General features: G+C 38.1%; 1 long non-coding RNA gene across 1 annotated transcript; it reads right to left on the bottom strand.

Moving 5' to 3' along the window:
* Positions 1-1674: 1674 nt before the first annotated feature.
* Positions 1675-25536, bottom strand: LOC142172955 (uncharacterized). Its single transcript, XR_012702224.1, has 3 exons — positions 25351-25536; positions 8933-8995; positions 1675-1969 (listed from the first exon to the last, which is right to left on the bottom strand). It is a non-coding gene; the product is annotated as an uncharacterized LOC142172955 (long non-coding RNA).
* Positions 25537-26138: the final 602 nt, after the last annotated feature.

Below are 26138 nucleotides of genomic sequence, written 5' to 3'. Positions count from 1 at the left end.
GCTACCTTATTTTCCGAAATTCCATTCCGACCCTCGGATCAAAATCTCACTATCGAACCGGAAACTTCAAAAATTCAATTTTCGACACTTCAAGCCTAAATTAGCTACGGACTTCCAAAACACTATCCAAACACGTCCCTAAACCCAAAATCAACCAACGGAGCTAACAGAACCATCGGAATTCCATTCTGAGGCCATCTTCATGCTGCTCCGACTACGGTCAAATTTTCAAAACTTAAACTCCCATTTAGGGACTAAGTGTCCCAAAACTCTCCGAAACTCCAAATAAACTCTCCCAACAACTCACAATAGCAGAAACAAATACGGGGAAGGCAACTAATAGGGGATCGGGGCGTAAATTCTTAAAACGGTCGGCCGGGTCGTCACAAAAGCTCTCAGGGATTACAAAAAATTGTTAAACCTCCATCTGACTCTATAATACCACCCTCATAATTTCGTTCAAGGAGATTAAACTTTGTTTCCATTGTATGTATATATCATAAACATAAGGTCATACATTCAGTTGCTAAATATCCCTCTGCAATAGAACCTTCTGCGCAAGCCCTATTACGAATAAATGGTTTCATAAAGTAAATATATTGCTTCATTGGATACATCCATCGATATTGTGAAGGTCCAGCAATCTTAGCTTCATGAGCTAAATGAATTAGCAAGTGCTCCATGATATCATAAAATGTAGGAGGGAAGATTTTTTCTAGCTTGCACTCAGTTATTGGGATTTGGGCATCTATATGCTCTAATTCATCCACACTTAAACATTTCGATCCAAATACATTGAAAAACAAAGACAACTCAATAAGCTATTCACATACAGATTTGCATAGCAAGCCCCGTAGAGCAAGTGGGAGTAAATGTTGTAGAAGAACATGGCAATCATGACTTTTTAAACCTAAAATTTTGTGATCTTTAAGGTTGACACATTGGGAAATATTTGATGAAAATCCATCTGGGACCTTTAAGTTCTTCAAGAAACTGAAAAACATGTGCTTCTCTTCAGGAGATAATGTGTAACATGCCATTGGTAAGTCATATGTATCCCCAATTTTTATTGGATGCAATTCTTTCCTAATGTTCATTGCTTGCAAATCCAACGGAGTGTTTATGGTGTCTTCGGTTTTTCCTTTGATATTTAAGATTGTCCCCAAAATATTATCACATATAGTTTTCTCAATGTGCATTACATCTAAGTTATGTCGTAAAAAAGTGTTTTCCAATATGCGAGATCAAAGGAAATACTCTTCTTATTCCAATTATCACCCCTACTCTCATGTGATATTTTAATCCTCTTCTTTGGATCTTTTGTTAGTTGTAACCTATCTAAATAAGCCACTTGATCAAGTATATCATCACCAGATAACTGTTTTGGTGGTAATCTTTGCTCCTTAGTGCCATCAAATGATGCTTTATCATTTCTCCATTTGTGATTAAGAGGAAGAAAGTGTCTATGACCCATATAGCACTATTTTTTACAATTTTATAACCTAATTGAGTGAGTTTCTTTATTGCAGTATGGGCACGCTAGTTTTCCCTTTGTACTTATCATGACCCCGGTTCGCCCTCCGTAAACCATCGTGACGACACCTAATCTCTACGACTAGGTAAGCCTAAATTGCGGAAGAAAAACCAAAATTTACAGAAGTAAAACAATTTAAAGCAGGAATAAAGTAATAATAGTGTTTAAATGTGCCGCTCGGCATACACCATGTTTAACGCTCAATATCAATACGTAAATCCAAGACCCGGAAACCCATGAATCACAAGCTAAGAAAAATACTACATAGCACTAACTCTGGAATGTCTAGTAAGAACAGAAAATACAGAAGGGCTAAATACTAAAAGCAGGAATAGAAAAGGACTCCTCGGTCTGCGAACGCGGTAGATATACCTCGAAGTCTCTAAAACAGTCGGCTCCCTCAAGGATGGTAGGCCTGAGTAGCAGTATCTGGATCTGCACATGAAAAACATGCGTAGAAGGGGCATTAGTACACTACAGCGGTACTCAGTAAGTGTCAAGCCTAACCTCGGTCGGGTAGTGACGAGGAAGGTCAGGGCCCTACTGAGGTTAAATAAATAATAAGATGACAGTATAAGATAAATAGTACAATTGAGAATCTACAGTAAGAATCTACACAGGATAACAAGGAGTACAATAACGGAAACCGAAATAAAGGCAAATACCAAGAAGTACCACTCATAACAAGGATGATAGCCGGGGATCCCTTGGTATCCTGAGGATCTCTTTGTATCCTCAATATATGCTAGGGATCTCTTTGTATCCCGAGGATATCTTGGTATCCTCAATATATACTAGGGATCTCTTGGTATCTCAAGAATCTCCTGGTATCCTCAATATATGCTAGGGATATCACGGTATCCCGAGGATCTCTTGGTATCCTCAATATATGCTAGGGATCTCTTGGTATCCTCAATATACATGTCAGGGATCTCTTGGTATCCCGCACCTCCGTTCAGATCATAAATACGTACAGGGGATCTCCCGGGATGTTGTCCCAAAGTAAAAACACACAGCAGCAACACAAGAATACCCAATTAAGCCAAATTCTGTACTAAGTAAACAGTTAATTCTAGCCTAACATACTTCACGTAATGTAATTAAGGCAGTTTAAGAAAATAGGCAATTAAGTCAACTAAACATGCTTTTCTAAACTAGCAACAGGCTAAATTCACAAGTAGAATAAAACAGGAAAAAGAACTCAATTGTAATACTTAAGGAAAAACTAGATTTTCAACAATTAGCTCAAGTACGCGTTCGTCACCTCATGTACAAGGCATTTCAATTATCAAATATATCATATCCTAAGGGGAAGGTCCCCCACACAAGGTTAGACAAGCCATTTACCTCGACCCGGCTCAAAATCAACCCGAAATCACGCTCTTGTCATGAGTACTCGACTCCAAATGGCCTAAATCTATTCAATTCAATTGCATAATGTAAATAACACTTCAAGTAATTGATTCTATAATTAAATTTTAAGCTGATACGCAAAATTATGTAAAATGACCAAAATGCCCCTCTGGCCCACATCTCGGAATCGGGTAAAATTTGTATTTCCAGAAACCTCGCACTCTCACGAGTTCAGTCATATCAAAAGTACCAAAATCGGACCTCAATTTGTCCCTCAAATCATCACTCAAAGGTCTCCAATTATACAAGCCCTAAACCCCCAATTACCACTGATTTTCCTTAATTTTTCATGTTTAAATTGATAAAAATCATTCCAATACGAGTCTAGGGACCAAAGACCTTACCCCAATGAACTTCTCTGAGAATCTCTCTTGAAAAGTGCTCCCCAAGCATCTTCCCGTTTTGAAAGAGATGAAAAATGGCTAAATTTCGCGAAAGCAAGAATTTATATGTTCTGCACAGCGATTTCCGCATTTGCGGCCCTGGGACCGTATCTGCGGTCCCGCTTCTGCGGAGCCTAAGTCGCATCTGCGACTTTCACTTAAAGAGCCATTTTTCGCATCTACGATTACCCTCCCTCATGTGCGGTACCGCTTCTGCGGTGAACTACCCACATCTGCGATTCCTGAAGAGATGGCCAAATTCCACTTCTACGGCGCAGCACCTGCAGAACCTAAACCGCAGGTGCGGTTATGACAGAAGCAACAGCTGAAGCTGCAACTTAAATTCCAAAATCTTTCCGTCAACCATCCGAAATCATTCTGAGGCCTCAGGGACCTCAATCAAAGGCACGAATAAGTCACGAACCACTATCCAAACGTGTACTAATTCTCAAAACACCTAAAACAACATCGAAACCTCGAATTAACCATGGATTTAAGCATAAAAACTCCAAAATTCTCAAAATATTCTTTCGATCAAAAAGTCTATCAAACCTCATCCGAATAACCTGAAATTTTGCACACACGTCACATTCAACACCACGGAGCTACTCCAACTTCCGGAATTTCATTCCGACCCTCGGATCAAATTCTCACTATCGGGCCGGAAACTTCAAAAGTTCAACTTTCGGCATTTCAAGCCTAAATTAGCTACGGACCTCCAAAACAAAATCCGAACACGCCCCTAAGCCCAAAATCACCCAACGAAGCTAACGGGACCATCAGATTTCCATTCTAAGGCCATCTTCACACTGATCTGACTACGGTCAACTTTCCAACACGTAAGCTCTCATTTAGGGACCAAGTGTCCCAAAACTCTCCGAAATTCAAAACCGAACATCCCGGCAAATCAAATAGCTGAAATAAACTCGAGGAAAGCAGTTAATAGTGGATCGGGCCATAAATTCTTAAGACAACTGGCCGGGTCGTCACATCCTCCTACACTTAAACATTCGTTCGTCCTCGAACGAGCATAAAGACATACTTGAAGTAGTGAAAAGATGAGTGTAACGGCTGCGCATATCCTGCTCGGTCCGAGGAATAAGTAGTACACACAGGAATGAAATGAGCGGACTTGGTCAGCCAATCCACAATCACCCAAATAACATCAAACTTTCTCAAAGTCCGTGGGAGCCCAACTACAAAGTCCATGGTGATCCGTTCCCACTTCCACTCCGGAATCTCTATCTGCTGAAGCAACTCACCCGGTCTCTGGTGCTCATACTTCACCTGCTGACAATTGAGGCACCGAGCTACAAATCCAACTATATCTTTCTTCACCCGCCTCCACCAATAGTGTTGCCTCAAATCCTGATATATCTTCGTGGCACTCGGATGAATGGAATACCACGAGCTATGGGCCTCCTCTAGAATCAACTCTCGAAGCCCATCAACATTGGGTACACAAATCCGACCATGCATCCTCAATACCCCATCATCATCAATAGTCACATCTCTAGCATCACCGTGTTGAACCTTGTCTTTGAGGACAAATAAATGAGGGCCATCATATTGTCGCTCCCTGATATGATCAAATAAGGAAGACCGAGAAACCACGCAAACTAGAACCCGACTGGGCTCTACAAGATCCAATCTCACAAATTGGCTGGCTAAGGCCTGAACATCCATCGCCATAGGTCTCTCCGATGCTGGTAAATAAGCCAAACTCCCCAAACTCTCCGCCCAGCGACTCAAAGCATCGACCACCACATTTGCCTTGCCCGGGTGATACAGAATAGTGATATGATAGTCCTTTAGCAACTCTAACCACCTCCTCTGGCGCAAATTTAGACCTTTTTGCTTGAACAGGTGCTACAAGCTCCGATGGTCAGTATAAATCTCACAGGGAACCCCGTAAAAATAATGGCGCCAAATCTTCAGGGCGTGAACAATGGCAGCTAACTCAAGGTTGTGAACAGGGTAGTTCTTTTCATGTCTCTTCAACTATCTGGATGTGTAGGCAATCACCCCACCGTCCTGCATTAACACTGCTCTGAGGCCAACCCTCGAGGCATCACAATAGATTGTATAAGACCCCGAACTTGTAGGCAGTATCAAAATTGGGGTTGTGGTCAAAGCTGCCTTGAGCTTCTGAAAGCTCGCCTCACACTCCTCCGTCCATTGGAGCGGAGCACCCTTCTGGGCCAACCTAGTCATAGGGGCTGCAATCGATGAAAATCCCTCCACAAAATGACGGTAGTAGCCCGCCAAACCAAGGAAACTACGGATCTCGGTAGCTGAGGATGGTTTGGGCCAACTCTGCACGAACAATATCTTCTTCGGATCCACCTAAATATCCTCACTCGATACCACGTGGCCTCAGAATGTCGTTGAATCCAACCAAAACTCACATTTCAAGAACTTAGCATATAACTTCTTCTCTCTTAGAGTCTGAAGCACGGTCCTCAGGTGTTGCTCATAATCTTCCCGACTTCAGGAATACACCAGAATATCATCAATAAAGACAAAGACGAATGAGTCAAGATACGGCCGGAATACATTGTGCATCAAATGTATAAAGGCTGTTGGGGCATTGTTCAACCCAAATGACGTAACAAGGAACTCGTAATGACCATACTGAGCCCTGAAAGCAATCTTCGGGATATCTGGCTCCCAAATCTTCAACTGATGGTAACCTGAGCGCAAATAAATCTTAGAAAACACATGTGCGCCCTGAAGTTGGTCAAACAGATCATCAATACGAGGCAAAGGATAACAGTTCTTAACTGTCACTTTGTTCAACTAGCGATAATCAATACACATATGCATAGAACCATCATTTTTCTTCCCAAACAAGGCAGGAGCACCCCAAGGTGATATACTGGGCTGAATAAAACCCTTATCAAGCAATTCTTGTAACTGATCCTTTAACTCCTTCAGCTCAGGAGGAGCCATACAATATGAAGGAATAGAAATGGGTTGAGTGTCCGACAATAGATCAATGTCAAAATCAATATCTCTATCAAGCGGCATGCCTAGAAGGTTAGCTGGAAACACATCGGGAAAATCCCGTACTACTAGGACTGAATCATCTGAAGGGGTATCAATACTAGCATCTCTTACATAAGCTAAATACGTGTCACACCCCTTCTCACCATACGCTGAGCTTTAAGAAAAGAAATAACTCTACTGGGAGTGTGATCTAAAGTACCCCTCCACTCAACACGCGGTACTCCTAGCATAGCCAGCATCACGATTTTGGCATGACAATCAAGAATATCATAATGGGGCGACAACCAGTCCATGCCCAAGGTAATATCGAAGTCAACCATACTGAGTAACAATAAATTGGCTCTGGTCTCGAAAACACTAAGAGCAACCAATCACGACCGATAAACGCGGTCCACAACAAGAGAATCTCCCACATGAGTAGAAACATAAACAGGGGAACTCAAAGAATCCCGAGGTACACCCAAATGCGGAGCAAAATAAGAAGACACATAAGAGCAAGTAGAGCCTAGATCGAATAGAACCGATGCATCTCTGTGGCAAACTAATATAATACCTGTGATGACAAAATCGGAGGCAACAACCTCGATACGGGCAGGAAGGGCATAGTATCTGTCCTGGCCTCCCCCTCTAGGGAAACCTCTACCTCCCCGACCTCCACCTCTAGCTGGCTGAGCAGGTGAGGTAGCAACTGGAGCTGTAATCATAGTCTGAGAACTCTGTGGGGCACATTGTGGCTGAGAAGTCTGTGGAGGTGCACTCCTCCCAAGTGTAGGGCAATCCCTCACCATGTGGCGTGTGTCATCACACTCAAAACAAGCTCTCGAAGGACGTGGTGGCTGTGACTGGCTCGGACCAGGTCAGCTGGACTGACCTCTGAAAGCACCCCGTGCAGGAGGCGCGCTAGATACCGATGGTGCATAATAACGCTCATGAGGCCTAGGAGGAGCTGGGATACCACTGGCTGCTGGAAGAGCTTAATGAACAGGGCGATTCATATAACCCCTACTATGACGACCTGTTGCTGGGGCACGGGCACTAGAGAAATGGCCCGACTCTCGAGACCTCTTGGCCTCCCTCTCCTCTCTCTCCCTAGCATGCATACCTCCAATCCTCCTAGCAATGCTCACCACCTGTTGATAAGAAATATCCATCTCCAACTCACGAGTCATGCTAGACCTGATGCTGGGAATAAGGCCCTCAATAAACCAGCGAACCCTCTCGCGAATAGCAGAAACCAAGGCTGGTGCATGCCTAGCCAAATTGGTGTAACGGACAGCATACTCTGAGACAGTCGTAGCACCCTAGTGCAAATGCTCAAGCTCTGAGCGTCATACGTCCCTGAGGCTCTGAGGAACATACTCTCTTAGGAACAGATCTGAAAACTGAGTCCAAGTCAGTAAAGCAGCCTCATCCGGACTGTCTAACTCATAGGTGCGCCACCACTCATAGGCGGCTCCTCGAAGCTGGAAAGTAGTGAAGGAAACCTCGTTCGATCCTGATATACCTATGGTATGGAGAATGCGGTAACTCTTATATAGAAATCACAGAGCATCCTCCGATGTTAGTCCGCTGAATACAGGAGGCTTGTACCTCTTGAACCTCTCAAACCTCAGCTGCTTCTCCTCGGAAGCTGCTGCCCTGTCCTCGGGCTGAACTGGCACTACAGGCGGTACAAGAAAAATCTTAGGGGCCTGCTCAACATGCACTCGATGCTCAGGAGTGCGGGCGGCGGGAGTCTGTGCTCCTCCCCCGGCCTGAGATATGGTTGCAGCAAGGGGAAGCAACCCTGCTTGAGCCAGAGTGGTGTACATGCTCATGAACTGTGCCAAAGTCTCCTGGAGAGCTAGAGTAGTGGTAGCAGTAGGCGTGTCAAGTGCCTGGACTCCGATTGGAAATGCTGGTGGTACCTCGGCGGCAGCTCACGTAGGTGCTCTGGCTGCACCACGTGCGCGTCCTCGGCCTCTACCCCGGCCCCGGCCTCTAACGGCTGTAGTAGGGGGCGCGGGTTCCTGATCATCTCGGGTAGCACGTGTCCTCACCATCTGTGAGAGAATAGAAGAAAGAAGTTTAGAATTGTGATGTCAAAAATATCGCACGACAAGGGAATCAAATGAAGTGAATTTTCCTAACAGTTACATAGCCTCTCGTACATAAGTACAGACGTCTCTGTACCGATCCATGAGACTCTAATAAACCAGCTTGTGATTCATGACTCCTATGAACCTAGAGCACTTGATACCAACTTGTCACGACCCTAGTTCACCCTCCGTGAACCATCATGACGGCACCTAGTCTCTACGACTAGGTAAGCCTAAATTGCGGAAGAAAAAACAAAATTTGCGAAAGTAAAACAATCTAAAACATGAATAAAGTAATAATAGTATTTAAATGTGCCGCTCGACATACACCATGTTTAACTCTCAATACCAATACGTAAATCCAAGACCCGAAAACCCACAAATCACAAGTTAAGAAAAACACTATATAGCTCTAACTCCGAAATGTCTAGCAAGAATAGAAAAATATAGAAGGGCTAAATACTAAAAGCAGGAATAGAAAGGGACTCCTCGGTTTGCTGATGCAGCAGATGTACCTCGAAGTCTCTAAAACAGTCGTCTCCCTCAAGGATGGTAGGCCTGAGTAGCGGTACCTGGATCTGCACATGAAAAATATGCATATAAGGGGCATGAGTATACCACGGCGGTACTCAGTAAGTGCCAAGCCTAACCTCGGTCGGGTAGTGACGAGGAAGGTCAGGGCCCTACTAAGGTTAAATAAATAATAAGATGACAGGATAAGATAAACAGTACAATTGAGAATCTACAGTAAGAATCTACACATGATAACAAGGAGTACAATAACGGAAACCGAAATAAAGGCAAACACCATGAAGTACCACTCATAACAAGGATGATAGCCGGGGATCTCTTGATATCCCGAGATCTCTTGGTATCCTCAATATATGCTAGGGATCTCTTGGTATTCTCAATATATGCTAGGGATCTCTCGGTATCCCAAGGATCTCTTGGTATCCTCAATATATGCTAGGTATCTCTCGGTATCTCGAGGATCTCTTGGTATCCTCAATATACGTGCCAAGGATCTTTTGGTATCCTACACCTCAGTTCAGATTATAAATACGTATAGGGGATCTCCCGGGATGCCGTCCCGTAGTCTCAAAGCAAAAACACAGCAACAATACAAGAATACCCAATTAAGCTAAATTTCGTACCAAGTAAACAGTTAATTCTAGCCTAACATGCTTCACGTAATGCAATTAAGGCAGTTTAAGCAAATAGTCAACTAAACATGCTTTTCTAAACTAGCAATAGGCTAAATTCGCAAGTAGAATAAAACAGGAAAAAGAACTCAATTGAAATACTTAAGGAAAAATTGGATTTTCAACAATTAGCTCAAGTACGCGCTCGTCACCTCACGTACAAGGCATTTCAATTATCAAATATATCATATCCTAAGGGGAAGGTCCCCCACACAAGGTTAGACAAGCCATTTACCTCGACCTGGCTCAAAATCAACCCGAAACCACGCTCTTGCCATGAGTACTCGACTCCAAATGGCCCAAATCTATACAATTCAATTGCATAATGTAAATAACACTTCAAGTAACTGATTCTACAATTAAATTCCAAGCTGATACGCAAAATTATGTAAAATGATCAAAACACCCATCGGGCCCACGCCTCGGAATTGGGTAAAATTTATATTTTCAGAACCTCGCATTCTCACAAGTTCAGTCATATCAAAAGTACCAAAATCGGACCTCAATTTGTCCCTCAAATCATCACTCAAAGGTCTCCAATTATACAAGCACTAAACCCCCAATTACCACTGATTTTCCTTAATTTTTCATGTTTAATTTGATAAAAATCATTCCAATAACGAGTTTAGGGACTAAAGACCTTATCCCAATGAACTCCTCTGAGAATCTCTCTTGAAACGTGCTCCCCAAGCTTCTTCCCGTTTTGAAAGAGATGAAAAATGGCTAAATTTCGCGAAGGCAAGAATCTATATGTTCTGCCCAGGGATTTCCGTACTAAACACCTTATCCCAATGCGAGCTTAGGTCGCATCTGCGACTTTCACTTAAAAGGCCATTTTCCGCATCTGCGGTTACCCTCCCGCAGGTGTGGTACCGCTTCTGCGGTGAACTACCCGCATCTGCGGTTCCTGAAGAGATGGCCAAATTCCACTTCTGCGGCCACAGTACCCAAATCGCATGTGCGGTTATGACAGAACCAGCAGCTGAAGCTGCAACTTAAATTCCAAATCTTTCCGTCAACCATCCAAAATCATCCTGAGGCCTCCGGGACCTCAACCAAAGGCACCAACAAGTCACAAACCACTATCCAAACTTGTACCAATCCTCAAAACACCTAAAACAACATCGAAACCTCGAATTAACCATGGGTTTAAGCCTACGAACTCCAAAGGCACCAACAAGTCACAAACCACTATCCAAACTTGTACCAATCCTCAAAACACCTAAAACAACATCGAAACCTCGAATTAACCATGGATTTAAGCCTACGAACTCCAAAATTCTCAAAATACGCTTTCGATCAAAAATTCTATCAAACCTCGTCCGAATAACCTAAAATTTTGCGAAGAACACGTCACATTCAACACTACGGAGCTACTCCAACTTCCAGAATTTCATTCCGACCCTCGGATCAAATTCTCACTATCGGACCGGAAACTTCAAAAATTCAACTTTCGTCATTTCAAGCCTAAATTAGATACGGACCTCCAAAACAAAATCTGAACACGCCCCTAAGCTCGAAATCACCCAACGAAGCTAACGGAACCATCGAATTTCCAATTCGAGCCCGTCTTCGCACTGTTCCGACTACGGTCAACTTTCCAACACTTAAGCTCTCATTTAGGGATTAAGTGTCACAAAACTCTCCAAAATTCAAAATCGAACATCCCAGCAAATCAAAATAGCAGAAATAAACTCAGGAAAAGCAGTTAATAGGGGATTAGGGCGTAAATTCTTAAGACGACTGGTCGGGACGTCACAATACTCCATCCAGACAAATTTGCATATGTGGAAAAGTCATTAATGGTCCATAATAAATATACATGTAATACAAAGTTTTGTTTAGTTGACGCAACAAAGGTCTCCACTCCAAATTCCCACAATTTCTTTAATTCCTCTATCAAAGGCTAGAGATAGACATCAATAGCATCTCCAAGACTCTCAGGACCAGGAATAATCATCGACAAAATAAAATTTTCTTTCTTTATTCATAGCCAAGGTGGTAAATTATAAGGAATAAGTACCACAGGCCAAATGCTACATGGAGTTTTGGAATTTCCAAATGGTTGAAAACCATCGCTAGCAAGTCCAAGTCGAACATTACGAGGCTCGGATGCAAAAGATTGATGAAGTTCATCAAACGTTTTCTACGCTATTGAAACAGCTGGATGCCTTATTATTCCATCATCAACTCTTTTGTCATGGTGCCATCTCATCAGAGTAGATATTTTCGAGGACATAAATAATCTTTGAAGTCTTGGCTTTAGAGGAAAATAACGTAAAATCTTGTATGGTATATTTTTCCCACTTTAAAATTTGGTTTCCCCGCTACGTTTATCCTCCTTCCATCTAGATGCACCACAAACTTTGCAAAACTCAAGAGACTTATCATCATTCCAGTATAACATACAATCATTCTTACATGCATCTCAATCTTCTTGTAAGAAAGCCCTAGGTGACGAATTACCTTCTTTGCTTTGTAATATGAATCTAGCAAGTTTAATCCATCTGGCAATAAGTCTTCCTTCAAGAGCTTCAACAATATTGTAAATGATGCGTTACTCCAATTACCAATACTTTTGATATGAAGCAACTTTACCAAAGTAGAAAGTTTAGAAACTTTTGAATCTTGGTACAATGGTTGCTTAAAATCTTTTAATATCCTATAGAATCTTTTTGCTTCAATATTTGGTTCCTCCTCAAATTGCCCATCACCATCATTGTTCATATTGTCTCCTTCAAAAGTGGGATATAAATCCCTTAAAATTTCATGTATTTCATCCTCACCATCACCCTCTTCATTGATCTTATCACCTACAAATTCATAATCTGAAGAAGACTCACCTAATCTCTCCCTATGGTGATACCAAAAGGTATAATTTTTGGACCATTCTGTGTACTATTAAATGTGACCTAACCAACTCACGTGTTCCTGAAATTGCATTACAACATTTGATGCATGGACAACGTATTTCGCGTGTTTCTTCCAATCTTTTAAAAGCATAATCCAAAAAGTTCTCCACCCCAAGTATGTAAGCGTTATCAAGTCGATCATGAATAAGTTCCATCCATTGCTTATCAGGTGCATAATCTGGTGTATACACGAAATTGATATACATATATAGTCAACCAAAAAATATTAGTATGGCAATGAACAAGAAATGAACATAAGCGAACAAAAACATATTAGTCACCTTTACTAAGGAATATTAGCCCATCTACTTTCGAAGATTATTTTTATAATATGTTAGAATAATTTCTCACTTCCACCATTTCACTAGCCTATATCCCTTGTAACAGCCTTAATTTTTACAATAAAGGATGAATAAATATGTTAAATTTTTAGTACTTTTGAAAATTGAGAATATTTTTTTGTAAGGATTTTATAAATAATCTACAAATCAGGGAAACTAAAAAAAAAATTACTCTGTATTGATGCTCTTATAGTGTGATTGTTGATTAAGAAATTAGTGTTATTTCAGGAAACAAAACAACCAATCAAGGAAAAGAATGTGAAAGAATTTTAAGTGAACAACTAAAAAATCAGGTAGAGAAACTGAAAAATTCAGAGTGAGTATCTCAATTAAGTACATATTGAGTGAAAGCAACAGATAATGAATATGACATTAGTGTAATCTATTTGCACAACTAAGACTGAGTCACTAATACTGAAATGTCAAACCAAATAGACCAAATCTTTCGGATAAAGTTCAATATCACTAACTGAATTAGCTGAATTGATATTAGAAACATACAAATCCAAGTTTCTCCAAACCATGTTCCTCCTCCTTAATGTCAAATTTCACACAAAGAGTTCAAAGCTTTATGTTATTTCATTTCAGTCGAGCCAAATGCTCTTTTCTCAAATAAAAGTTTTAGCAAGCTTAATGTTCTTCAAATCTACATTTGTTCTTTCCCAAACTAGATTTATATATAAATATTTTTTATATCGGAGGAAAAAATAAGCATAAACTCCACCATCCAAATGTGGTCTATAGACTTCTACTTCATATGCCGGCTATAAGTATGTGTTAACGTGTCTAACTATGTAAAGAACTAATCCATTTAATAAATATATTTTTTTTTCAGTTATCCAAAGTAGAAAAAATACTGTGAACATATTGATTTTGGGCAAGTACCTTCTTTCACCAGACATGATTTGTATGTATATATCTCTATGATTGAGTGTTCATATTGACGCAAAGAGAAAGTAACATTTTGGTATTCGAAATCCACTTTGACTATTAGATTCGCATCATATATGGTCCATTAAGAAAGGAAGCACTCATTATCAAAAGTTTCTCCATACTCAAAATTTGAACCAGAAATATTTGATTAAGGATGAAGTAATCTCATCCTTAAGACCTGTTAGAAGATATTTATTGTATATTAGGTTTATAGTAGTGTAAAGCAGTTTATGTTCTCCATCCTTAAGCACTTTTTGAGTGTGGTTTACATTCTCTAGACTAGAAAGAGAAGTATATTGTAATCGCGGAGGTCAATAAGTATCTCAACTGAGCAATTTGCTACTTGTCATTGACTAAATTGAAAACTAAAAAGAAAGGTAATGCTGATATGTCATAGAACATTAGATGTATAAGGTAGAGGTAAAGAAATCTGAACCTCTGTGAATAGTAAGGCTACTGTGAACAATCTATGAGCCATATATGGGGATATTAGTAAGACTAGTGTTAAGTGTGAACCGTTTGATATATGTTCTAAAACAGTAGCTGTATAAATTAGAAGGAGATAAATAAATTCTCTTGTGGAGGCTATATACATCAGAATGAGAAAGGACGAAGTAAAAGCTTTTGCGCGTGTGATCATGTTATGAGGCATCGGTGCAAAGGCAGAGAACAAAGGAAAGAAGAGACGGTTGAACTCAGTTGTAGTAAGCATTTCTTTTCCTGTATGCATGGTAACTAGAACTGGATAAGACTAATGTGTGCTTCTGATGTTACTCTATATCCGTCTTAATACAACTTTTTTGACCAAATTTCTGATGTTACCCCTTGGATATGGAACTGATGTTCATGTTAAGAATACTTTTAATATAATAATATTGTATTAGTGTAAAAATAAACTTGACACGTGGATTAATTCTGTCTTTGCTTCGTCTTCTTCTCAAGAGGCCTAAATAAAAAAAACAGAACCTTATACCCCATTAATTGAACTCAATCTTATTAGTCCTATTGCCACAAAACTTGTAGTAAAGCCTCAAATCACAGTTTCACACCTGTCTCCTCCATTACCAACCTCAATTGAAATGCTTAGAACTCAAAGAAGAAATTTTTCAGCCACTAATAATAATAGACCAAGATTAAACCTTAAGAAGATTTCAAGAGTTGGGGATTGGTCATTTGCACAAAGGACCATTTCACTAAACAAAGCTGCAGAACAACAGAATGTTGAAGTCTCAGAATCAGATTTCAGAACTGATGCTTCCCAAATCAAGATTGAACTTTATTGTTAGCTTCAAGGTTTCACGCATTAATTTTGATGATAACAAACCAACATAATTATTAATCAAAGAACATTTACTTGTGGTAGTTTTATTCTTGCACAGGGTTATTCGAGAAAGAAGATGCTGGTAAAGATCCAAACAAATATGAGAAATAGAATATCATATGATGATTTTATCAAGGAAGATTATTTTCAGAGATTTATATCCAAGCGTCATGGAATGAATAATATTTGAAATTCATATTTCAAATATTGAATAGTTTACTATAATATCAGAAGAAGACTCTATGGAAATTATGGAAGGAAAGTTCTTAAATATCTTGAAAGGAATGTTGCTAAAATCCTGGAGAAAATCTATTATTTTGTGCAAGGAAAATACTATTTGAAAAAGATACTACAAGATCATGAAAGGAATATTTTCAATATAAGAAGAATATATTTTCTATGGAAAGAAAATATATTATGGATGTAATGCAATCTATATTACGGAAGGAGATTATTTCCCAAGATCATGAAAGGAATATCTCCAATATAATAGGAGTTCAAAGATATATTGAGATCTTCATATTGAAGATAATATTCAAGATCCAAAGTCAAAAGGAAGAGGATCTTGAAATTCTCTTGGGTTGTCTCCATAAGAGCTCATACTTACACAGCCGGAAGAAGAGTTCACAAGTATTAATGGAAAAATATTATATATTCTTGAAGGAAGATATCCTATTCAATTTTGGATATATATACTACGAGTTTGAAAGAGAAATGATGGGTTTTACTACTATATCAAGCCAAGACTATTGAAAAGATTTGTCAAGTCACCTACAAGATTTTGATATGGAAATAAATTATATTTTCAAGATCTATGTAAAGAAGGGAAGCTGCAAATCAATCTTGAAAGAAAAAAAGGAGACAAAGCGAGATTTTATTTCCATAAGTCAAGAGGCAAGCATCGAGCCAAAATTGACCATAAAGGAAGAGGAGCAAAGCTCTGAAAGGAAATTTACAATTATGAAGAAAAGAAGAAGCAATTTGGATGGAATAAAAAGATTGCCTGGGATTTACTACACAAGGAAATAATATTTATTTGTGGGAAAGAATCAAGATTAGGAAGAATCTGTTAAAGGAGCACAAAGAAGATTTCCTTAAGAAAGAAAGCCATCATATATCACATTGACCATTATATTCTGCATTTAATGAGAAAAATCAGCAACTGTCATATTGGAGGCAACAATATAAGTTGAAGAGCAACCGAGAAGATTATTCACACAGTCTTCTATACAAATTGTCTATCCAACTACAAGTTCTTTATTCTACTCCTAACAAGCATTGTAATTCACTTTAGTAGATTTACTGTGTACACAAAAGAGAGAAGAGGGACAGAAAAATATTGGAGAGGCAGTGTGTCTTAGAGGTTGTGTCGTTGTTCTTTTTTTTTTTGTGAGCGAGTGAAAACTAAAGAGTCGTTGGTGAGCGAGTGAAAACCAACCCTGTCAGCGTTGGTGGTGATCGCTGAAAATCACAAAGGCTGTACTCAATTCATTTTACAAAAAGCTCTAAAAGATAACACTCTTGCAACCCAAGAGGACTGGATTAAGATACCACATTGGTTCCGAACCAGTATAAAATTCCTGGTGTCACTTACTTTATCGCTCTCGTATTATATTCTATTCCTTTACTGTTTATTGTGATTAACACTTGTTTAAATCGAAAGAACTAACATTCTGTGCAGGCTGTCTCCGCATAAGTTAACTAAACCTGAAGAGTAGTCGACTAGAAATTTAAAAAGGCTACAATTCACCCCCTCCTCCGTCTTGTACTTTCAATTGGTACCAGAGCAAGTCTCACATCTTTATTTTTTTGCTTAACAGCAAGTGAGAAAATATCCATGGTAGGTCATCAAATCGTTGGGACCATACTTCAATAGGGATACTCAACAAGAAGGCCATTGTACTTAAATAGTCAATATTATAGCCATTGGAAGAAAAGAATGAAAGTTTATATTCAATCAATAGATTATCAAGCCTGGCTAATTATTCAGAATGGACCCAGATGTATTCCGAACAACAATGATGGAAAGAAGCTTGTAAAAAGGGCATCCATATTTGACTACACAGAATAACAGTTGGATATTATACAAACAAATGCTAAAGCAATCAATATGCTCTATTGTGCGATTAGTGAAGAAGAATATAAGAGAATATCCACCTGTGAGACTGCTAAAGATATATGGGACAGATTGGAAAATATCCACGGGGACGCCAACAAAGTTAAGGAAATTGAATCCACGTCAACTCTTGAAGAATCTGAAAATGGTGAAGATCGAGAAGACTTGGGCTTGATACCCAGGACGAGAAAAAGGAAGAGTAGTGAAATTTCATTCAAATCTGAGAAAATTGTTTAACCTTGATGCCTCGGTAACTTGTGCATATAGAGATACTCGACTGTTCCTAAGACTCAAAATTTTGGGAGGCACATATATATATATATATATATATATATATATATATATATATATATATATATATATTTCTATTGATGATTATCCTTACTTTTGCATAGGTCATTTTTTTAAGAAATTAATGCATTTGCAGTGATCATCGATGTGTGTCTTAATAGTATCTATTTGACATTTTCTTGCAACAAGCACGATCTTTTACATCTTTAGTTTGACTCCTCAGTTGAAAGCAGACTTGGAAAGAAAGCATCATTTTTGCATAAATTGTCATCATTGGCTTATATGTGCTTTAATATCTTATCTTGAATGAATTTTTGTCTGAGCTATGGGAAGGAAGAAAAATCAATTTTTGGTTATCTTATTTTCATTGGTTGCAACTGTCTAAGTAAGCTCTTGACATATTTCTTATTCATTAGTTGTAGAGAAATCTCATCATGTGCGTTTTCCTTATACTAATATTTTTCTAAGCATATTGTGAATAAGGATGGAGAATTATAGTGGATAGCATAAAATAAATTGCTAGTGACACATCTATACTAGTTGAACTAGACAGTCATGAAGAAGCATTAAACGATGAATGATGGATCCTAGTAATACAAGATTTATTGAGCGAAGCTGAAAGAATCAACAGTATGGAAATCCAGTACCAAGCAAATGAGTTGCAATCATGGATATCTAAAGCCGGATAAGATTAGTAAGAATGTGAAAATTATGTGTAAACTTGTAGCTCAAGGTTTCACAACAAGATGGAATGTTTCTTCCTTGAGAGTTTTGTTAGAATATTATTTTTCATATGCATATTTCAAAGTTTGTATGGATGTTGAAATATTTTTTAAATGGTTTGAAAACTACATAACATTATTCTCTAGCCTCTCTATGGAATTGAAAGTTTTTTTAATCACATTCGTGTGACTAAGACTAGTTACCATTTGAAATAAATTCATGCTTATCATGTGACAATTATTCTTTCCAAAATATTTACAAGAGCATATTTTTTTATACTAACCAAACGCATATCAAGCAATTTTTTAAGCTTCTGGAAGATGATCGGATTGGAAATGAGTATAATGGAGAATTTACCTTTATCTTCACATTCCATAATGCGAAGCAAGGAGAAAATTAGTAAGTCCAACGATCGAATAAAGTACCAAGGTATGATCGGCTCTCGATTGAATTTTTATGATAAATATTTAGGTATACCTGATCCCATAATATCTCTTCATAGTGCCGCAAAAGATCCTTGGTTGATTCTAAATTATGGATTATTATATGCAAGAACTAATTGCTTTGATCTATTAGGATCTTTTCAGATGCAAATCTTGCAGGAAACAAAGTGGATTGAAATAGAAAAAATGACATGGAGATTTTTTAATTCTCATGAAAAAGACAAACTAGAGCACACAAGGCAAAACATGTGTCACTAGATTGCTTGTGGCAGAAAGTATTTTGGAAATCTGCCTGGAGGACATTGGCCATCATATTGCAGATATTTCCTCTCATTTACGAAAGAAGTTGCAATGATTTGGTTACTCAAAATTTGTGCCTGGAGGACATTGACCATCATCTTGTAGATATTTCCTCTAAAGAAGTTGCAATGATTTGGTTACTCAAAATTTGTCCAACGAAATCAAACATTTGGTTTTACTGGATGAATTAATGGATTGTGCACTTATCGAATTGATAGGTTCATCCCACCCTTTTGATGATGACAAAAGGGGGAGAAAATAATGTGTACAAAAGTTTGAAAAGATCGAAAATTCAGGTAGAATGCATGGAGACAGGGGGAGCATAACTAAGGAATGCATAGAGTGAGAGGGAGTTCACAATCAATGTACTACATGCATTTCGAAAAGATTACTTCAGGGAAGTAACCCGTTTATCTCGCTTATCCCATTACTGCCTTTAATTAAGTCTTTGATAAAATTTTCTTATTTTATACTCAATAGTTTGTCATCATCAAAAAGGGGGGAGATTGTTAGCTTCAAGGTTTCACGCATTAATTTTGATGATAACAAACCAACATAATTATTAATCAAAGAACATTTACTTGTGGTAGCCTTATTCTTGCACATGTTTATTCGAGAAAGAAGATGCTGGTAAAGATCCAAATAAATATGAGAAAGAGAATATCATATGATGATTTTATCAAGAAAGATTATTTTCAGAGATTTATATCCAAGCGTCATGGAATGAATAATATTTGAAAGTCATATTTCAAATATTGAATAGTTTACTACAATATCAGAAGAAGACTCTACGGAAATTATGGAAGGAAAGTTCATAAATATCTTGAAAAGAAGGTTGCTAAAATCCTGGAGAAGATCTATTATTTTGTGCAAGGAAAATACTATTTGAAAAAGATGCTACAAGATCATGAAAGGAATATTTTCAATATAAGAAGAATATATTTTCTATGGAAAGAAAATATATTATGGATGTAATGCAATCTATATTATGGAAGGAGATTATTTCCCAAGATCATGAAAGGAATATCTCCAATATAATAGGAGTTCAAAGATATATTGAGATCTTCATATTGAAAATAATATTCAAGATCCAAAGTCAAAAGGAAGAGGATCTTGAAATTCTCTTGGGTTGTCTCCATAAGAGCTCATACTTACACAGCGGGAAGAAGAGTTCACAAGTATTAATGGAAAAATATTATATATTCTTGAAGGAAGATATCCTATTCAATTTTGGATATATATACTACGAGTTTGAAAGAGAAGTGATGGGTTTTACTACTATATCAAGCCAAGACTATTGAAAAGATTTGCCAAGTCACTACAAGATTTTGATATGGAAATAAATTATATTTTCAAGATCTATGTAAAGAAGGGAAGCTGCAAATCAATCTTGAAAGAAAAAAAGGAGACAAAGCGAGATTTTATTTCCATAAGTCAAGAGGCAAGCATCGAGCCAAGATTGACCATAAAGGAAGAGGAGCAAAGCTCTGAAAGGAAATTTACAATTATGAAGAAAAGAAGAAGCAATTTGGATGGAATAAAAAGATTGCCTGGGATTTACTACACAAGGAAAGAATATTTATTTGTGGGAAAGAATCAAGATTAGGAAGAATGTGTTAAAGAAGCACAAAGAAGATTTCCTTAAGAAGGAAAGCCATCATATATCACATTGACCATTATATTATATGCATTTAATGAGAAAAATCAGCAACTGTCATATTGGAGGCAACAATATAAGTTGAAGAGCAACCGAGAAGAAGATTCACGCAGCCTTCTATACAAATTGTCTATTCAACTACAAGTTCTTTATTCTACTTTTAACAAGCATTGTAATTTACTTTAGTAGATTTACTGTGTACACAAAAGAAAGAAGAGAGACAGAAAAATATTGGAGAGGCAGTGTCCTAGAGGTTGTGTCGTTGTTCGTTTCTTTGGTGAGCGAGTAAAAACCAAAGAGCCGTTGTTGGTGAGCGAGTGAAAACCAACCCTGTCAGCGTTGGTGGTGATCGCTGAAAATCACAAAGGCTGTACTCAATTCGATTTACAAAGAACTCTAAAAGACAACAGTCTTGCAACCCAAGAGGACTGGATTAGGATACAACATTGGTTCCGAACCGGTATAAAATTCGTGGTGTCATTTACTTTATCGCTCTCATATTATATTCTGTTCCTTTACTGTTTATTGTGATTAACACTTGTTTAAATCGAAAGAACTAACAGTTCTATGCAGGTTGTCTCCGCATAAGTCGATTAGAGCTAAAGAGTAGTCGACTAGAAATTTAAAAAGGCTACAATTCACCCCCCCCCCCTCTTGTACTTTCATTTATGATGCACTTCAAGGTAATTGGTTCATTCTGTTCTGTTCAGAATCAGATTTCAGAACAGAATGTTGAGTGCTCATTGATAGAAGATATATCATTTTAATACTACCAAAAAGTTAAACAAATATTGGTGCTCTTTAATATCTATATGGTTTTCTCGTACCTATAGCTGATCATGCCACTGCTGGTGTAAAACTGCCTCTTATGCAGGAAAGTGGGACGCAAGAATCTGCTAAGCAGGAGTACAAGGCTTCAGTGAAATCTGGGCAAATCAAGCTAATACTGCTGCACTTGAGATGGTTGAGAAAACAGCAGTTATTAAACCTACTGCTGCGCACAATGAAGGGCAAGGTCTTGAAGATGTAGATGCTTTGAGTAGTGTAGCCGTTACAGGGCATGATCGAGGAAACAATACTAAGAATCATGTAGCAGTGGCAGTCGAAAAAGTCGAATTGAAGCAGCTACTATAGGTTCAAAGTTGGAGGCTAATGTTGCATTGAATGCACTGGTGATCGACTTACTATTGGGGCTCCTAAATCTACTGCTGCAATTGTTGATGTAGTTGAAAAACCAGTAGGTTTTTTAGCCACTGTTACACAAGATGAGGGGCAGGAACGTGAAGGATTTAATGCAAGAAAGGTTTAAGCCCGGGCAGCAGCAAATAGCAACAGTTGGCTTGAGGAATAGCTCTAATTCTAAGATGGGCCAAAGAAAATAGGTATGGGAGATGGAACAGTAAAGAATATAGCTGGAGAGGACTGGACAGTTGTTGCTCGATCACCTGCTAATTAGCAGCAAGCAGTGACGCATCGATCACCTAAAAATAGGAAATCTCCATGTCTGAAAGACCAGGTCATAACATCAAAGAATATCGAGTTTTCTATCTCGTTTGAAGCATTGCTCAATGAGCATGATCATGTGATGAATGAGGAGGGAAAGAATGTGCAGCAAGCACTTTGTGATACAGTTCAAAAACTGGACAAGCCACCTCTCCAGTAAGTGCAACATATCTAACATACCCTTGCTCATTCTTTCATACTGATCTTTTGCACTACAATTGAGATTGAAAACAGAGACATACTACCAAATAACTTTAGCCAATTCTCATACCCCATTCCTCTGATGATCATGTCACGCCCCGAACCTGGGGGCGAGACCGACACCCGGTGCCTCACCTATCCTTGCGTACCAACTTGCGATTAAGGGACTCTGGACATATGATGTCATACTTTGGCTATGGGCCACATTGCAAGACAACCATAAATGTTGACTAAATATCAATATAAAGCTAGGGCAACAAGGCCGTCTTAATTATTGCAGTTTGCAAACCAACCAAATATACATACAAGGCCTACAAGCCCAACATACTGCACTAACTCACACGATATGTCTACAAGCCTCTACTGATGGATATACTGTGATCGGACCAGCTCCTCGACCTACTTATAACATATATACATTTATACACGAGATGTACATAAAGCTCTAGACTCGGAAACTCCGAAAGGCATGGAGCTTACCAATCAAGCTGAACTCGGGCAACACTTATTGAGGAGGTCTACCCGTCTATCTATCTAAACCTGCAAGCATGAAATGCAGCGCCCCCAGAAAAGGGACGTCAGTACGAAATAATGCACCGAGTATGTAAGGCAATATACTTAAAACTGAACTGATAATATAATAACTGAAAGTAACTGGGAGTCAAAGATAATTTGAAGATATGCTTACCTGCTGATACTGACTCACCTCTCTCAATATAGTAAGTAAAATAGTTGTCCGGCCTTATAGGGCTCGGTATATATAACTGCTCTGCCGTAGTAGGCTCACTCATAGGTGCTCGGCCATACTAGGCTCTGTATCTCGACCAACTGGCGCTCGGCCACAGTAGGCTCGGTATATAACTTACTATCTGATCAGAGGTTGCCCAATAGGGGTCTGCCCATCGATTATAGCTCGATGATAATGAAAATACTTTAATATTGTATATATAAATTCTCTGCTCTCTTGATTGGAAGAAGGAAATACTCAATTGAATATGAAGTCCCGATAAGGCGAATATCATAACTATGAAGTCTCGATAAAGAGAATATTGTAATTTGCGAGACTAGTAAAATATACGTAAATTCCGAGATATGAATTTTTCTTTATGCCTCGTTATCAAACTTGTGTAATGACGTGATCATGCCAAAATGAAGGAAGAGCTTAGCCTTAACATACCTGGAGTATGGAAAAATTCATATGATGTTCTTGGGAAAAGGTTGCACCGTAAACCTTTAGAGCCGTAAAATTTTACATTACTACTGTGCTAAGAAATCTCGTTGGTTGAAGAAATCACGTTGTAGTGGTTGAGAATGAAATGTTGTTTGTATTCAAAATCATAGAAAATGATTTCTTAGCGCCAGCTGACCAAGTTTTCCCCAAGATTTCAATGCCATCATTCATCAGATCACAGTTGTCAAGTAGTCAACCCCTTGGTCCTGAGGGAGCCTATGGAAATCCTTTCAGCAATCTATCGGAGAAAGAGAGGCTAGTGCTTCTTAAGAGTAAGTTGCTTGAAGAATTTGATTCTTTAAACAAGCAACCTTCAACGCCAGTTTTCCACGGAAATCAGGATTATGATGCAAAGCCAGAAATGTTTCCAAGGGTATTCAAACTTGAAAGAAGTACAAAAAAAATTCCAACAAAGGATGTTCAATAAATATTTTATATATCTAAAATTAATATTTTACTTATATACACAGTATAATTTTTCGTAATTTTTCAGCGAAGACCACCCTTTCCTAAAGGTGGCTTCGCCCATGAATTTGGTGCAAGTACTTTTAATTGGCCATTCTCTGCATAATAGTATTGTATTGCTTTTCAAAATTTGAATCACAACACCATTCTCATTCTTGTTATGTTCCAGCAGCTCTCCAATAATTTTTGTGGTTTTAACTTGGTACATGCAAGGCAACTATCTGGAAGTCCATCAGCTAATTAATATATATTAGGTTGTCACCTAATAAGAAATGACTCTTAGTCATTTTTTTAGGGTGTGGCTTACTGCTACGTGGGAATGGGGAATGTAATCTTTATTTACTTATTAGGTAATTGGGTAATGTCCTGTTACTCGGTAATTAACCAATTACCCGCATAATTAAGAATTGTCTCAAATTACTTAAAATTCTACTTATTTTTTATACACTCTGTACATCCTACTATCATGGTCATATGGTACCTTATATGGTACTAGTCCGTAAATATTGGATTTTATCGCTCGGCCCGTATTTTATCCCAATATGCCAAACTTGGACGAAAATTTATTTTCTTTAACTTGTTTCTTCTCTCACCTTCACGAATTTACTTATCACTTATTTGAAATAGCATAATGCTTATAATCTTAAAATAATTCCATTCCCGAACTTCCATTAACTAATTTATGACGTACTTTCACGTACGAAATATGGGGTTGTAACACTATATCACAGCAAAATTAATACATTTATTTTAAAATTAGATTAGACTAGCAAATGGTGTTGATATAGGATATGATTGTGACATCTGAACCCCCATACCTCTATTCTAATAATTCAGTTTTAAATGGTGAGAAAATTTAAGAAAAGGACCAGTCCACATGAGGTCTTAATTTTATATTTTGGTGTAGGTAACTTTTAAATTGTTTCACATGCTTATAATTTAATTACAGTACTACTACTTTGAATCTTCATGTAGTTCTTTTCTCCTTGGTTATTTAATTATTTGTTTTGGGTATTACGGTGATTTTTTCCCCTTTATACAATTCACCCCTAATATGGGGTGTAACAGATCAAATTTGTATAGTTTAAAACAAGAATCAAGTTTCACAAAAAATTTCCATTCAAGCAGGACATCGTATATAAAAGGGATGAGAGGCCAAGATTGAAAATCAATAATATATCAGATTGAAATAAGCAATTAATTAACCAGCAGACAGGATATCGCTCAACAGATGCCTTTTCTAGCGAAATTATTACTCAATTCACATAGAAGAGGGTAAAATTTTGAACCTTACCGTGATAAGAAGAACCTCAAAGATGAGCAGCTGTTGTCAATGGAGGTGCCGAGCAGCTTCTTTCGCTAATTCGCTGAATTTTACCAACTCTGATTATTTGAATTGGTCATAATAGCACAATTCTCTGCTAATTTTTCGTTCAAAACAGCGTTTTACCAACTGTTGGAAAGTTTAAGTCGAACTCTTACGGCTTTTTACCTTTTGGGGGGGGGGGGGGGGGTGATTTGGCGGATTGGGAAAAAAAGTGGAAAAAGTTAGCCAATTTTTCATTAATTAATAATTATTAACGACCGGATGTGTTATATTTTAACGGCCCAATATTATCCTTTCGTTAATATTGAGCTAAAAATTAGTTTTAAGGACCGGAAAAAATTTGGTTGCTATAAATACACTTATAACGACCGGTTTTATGTCCCTTCGTTAAGAATGGTCGTTAAAAATTAAATTTCTTATAGTGTACCCCATATACATATAATATACGCGTAACACCATCTGGTCATGAGTCAATGTACATGTATAAATGAATGCAATGCATGAGAAGTAAGTCAATAAGATCTCTCGGAATGTCATAAGATCATTACACTTTCGATTAATATCATGAAATAAACATTATCAACTTATGTATTTTCTAAAACCCATGAACAGACGATAGAATAATATGACACATGGGGAATCAAGAACATAGGATCCCCTATTACTTTTAAGAATAGTGTCATGTGAAAGTTGCACGTTTGCTCATTTCGTTTGTATTATATGGATCATGCCAATAGAAAATAAGGGATAGCCTT

The sequence above is a fragment of the Nicotiana tabacum genome, chromosome 18 (genome assembly GCF_000715075.1).
Source record: "Nicotiana tabacum cultivar K326 chromosome 18, ASM71507v2, whole genome shotgun sequence".
NCBI classification, from domain to species: domain Eukaryota; kingdom Viridiplantae; phylum Streptophyta; class Magnoliopsida; order Solanales; family Solanaceae; genus Nicotiana; species Nicotiana tabacum.
This window is presented reverse-complemented; position numbering and strand designations above follow the sequence as displayed.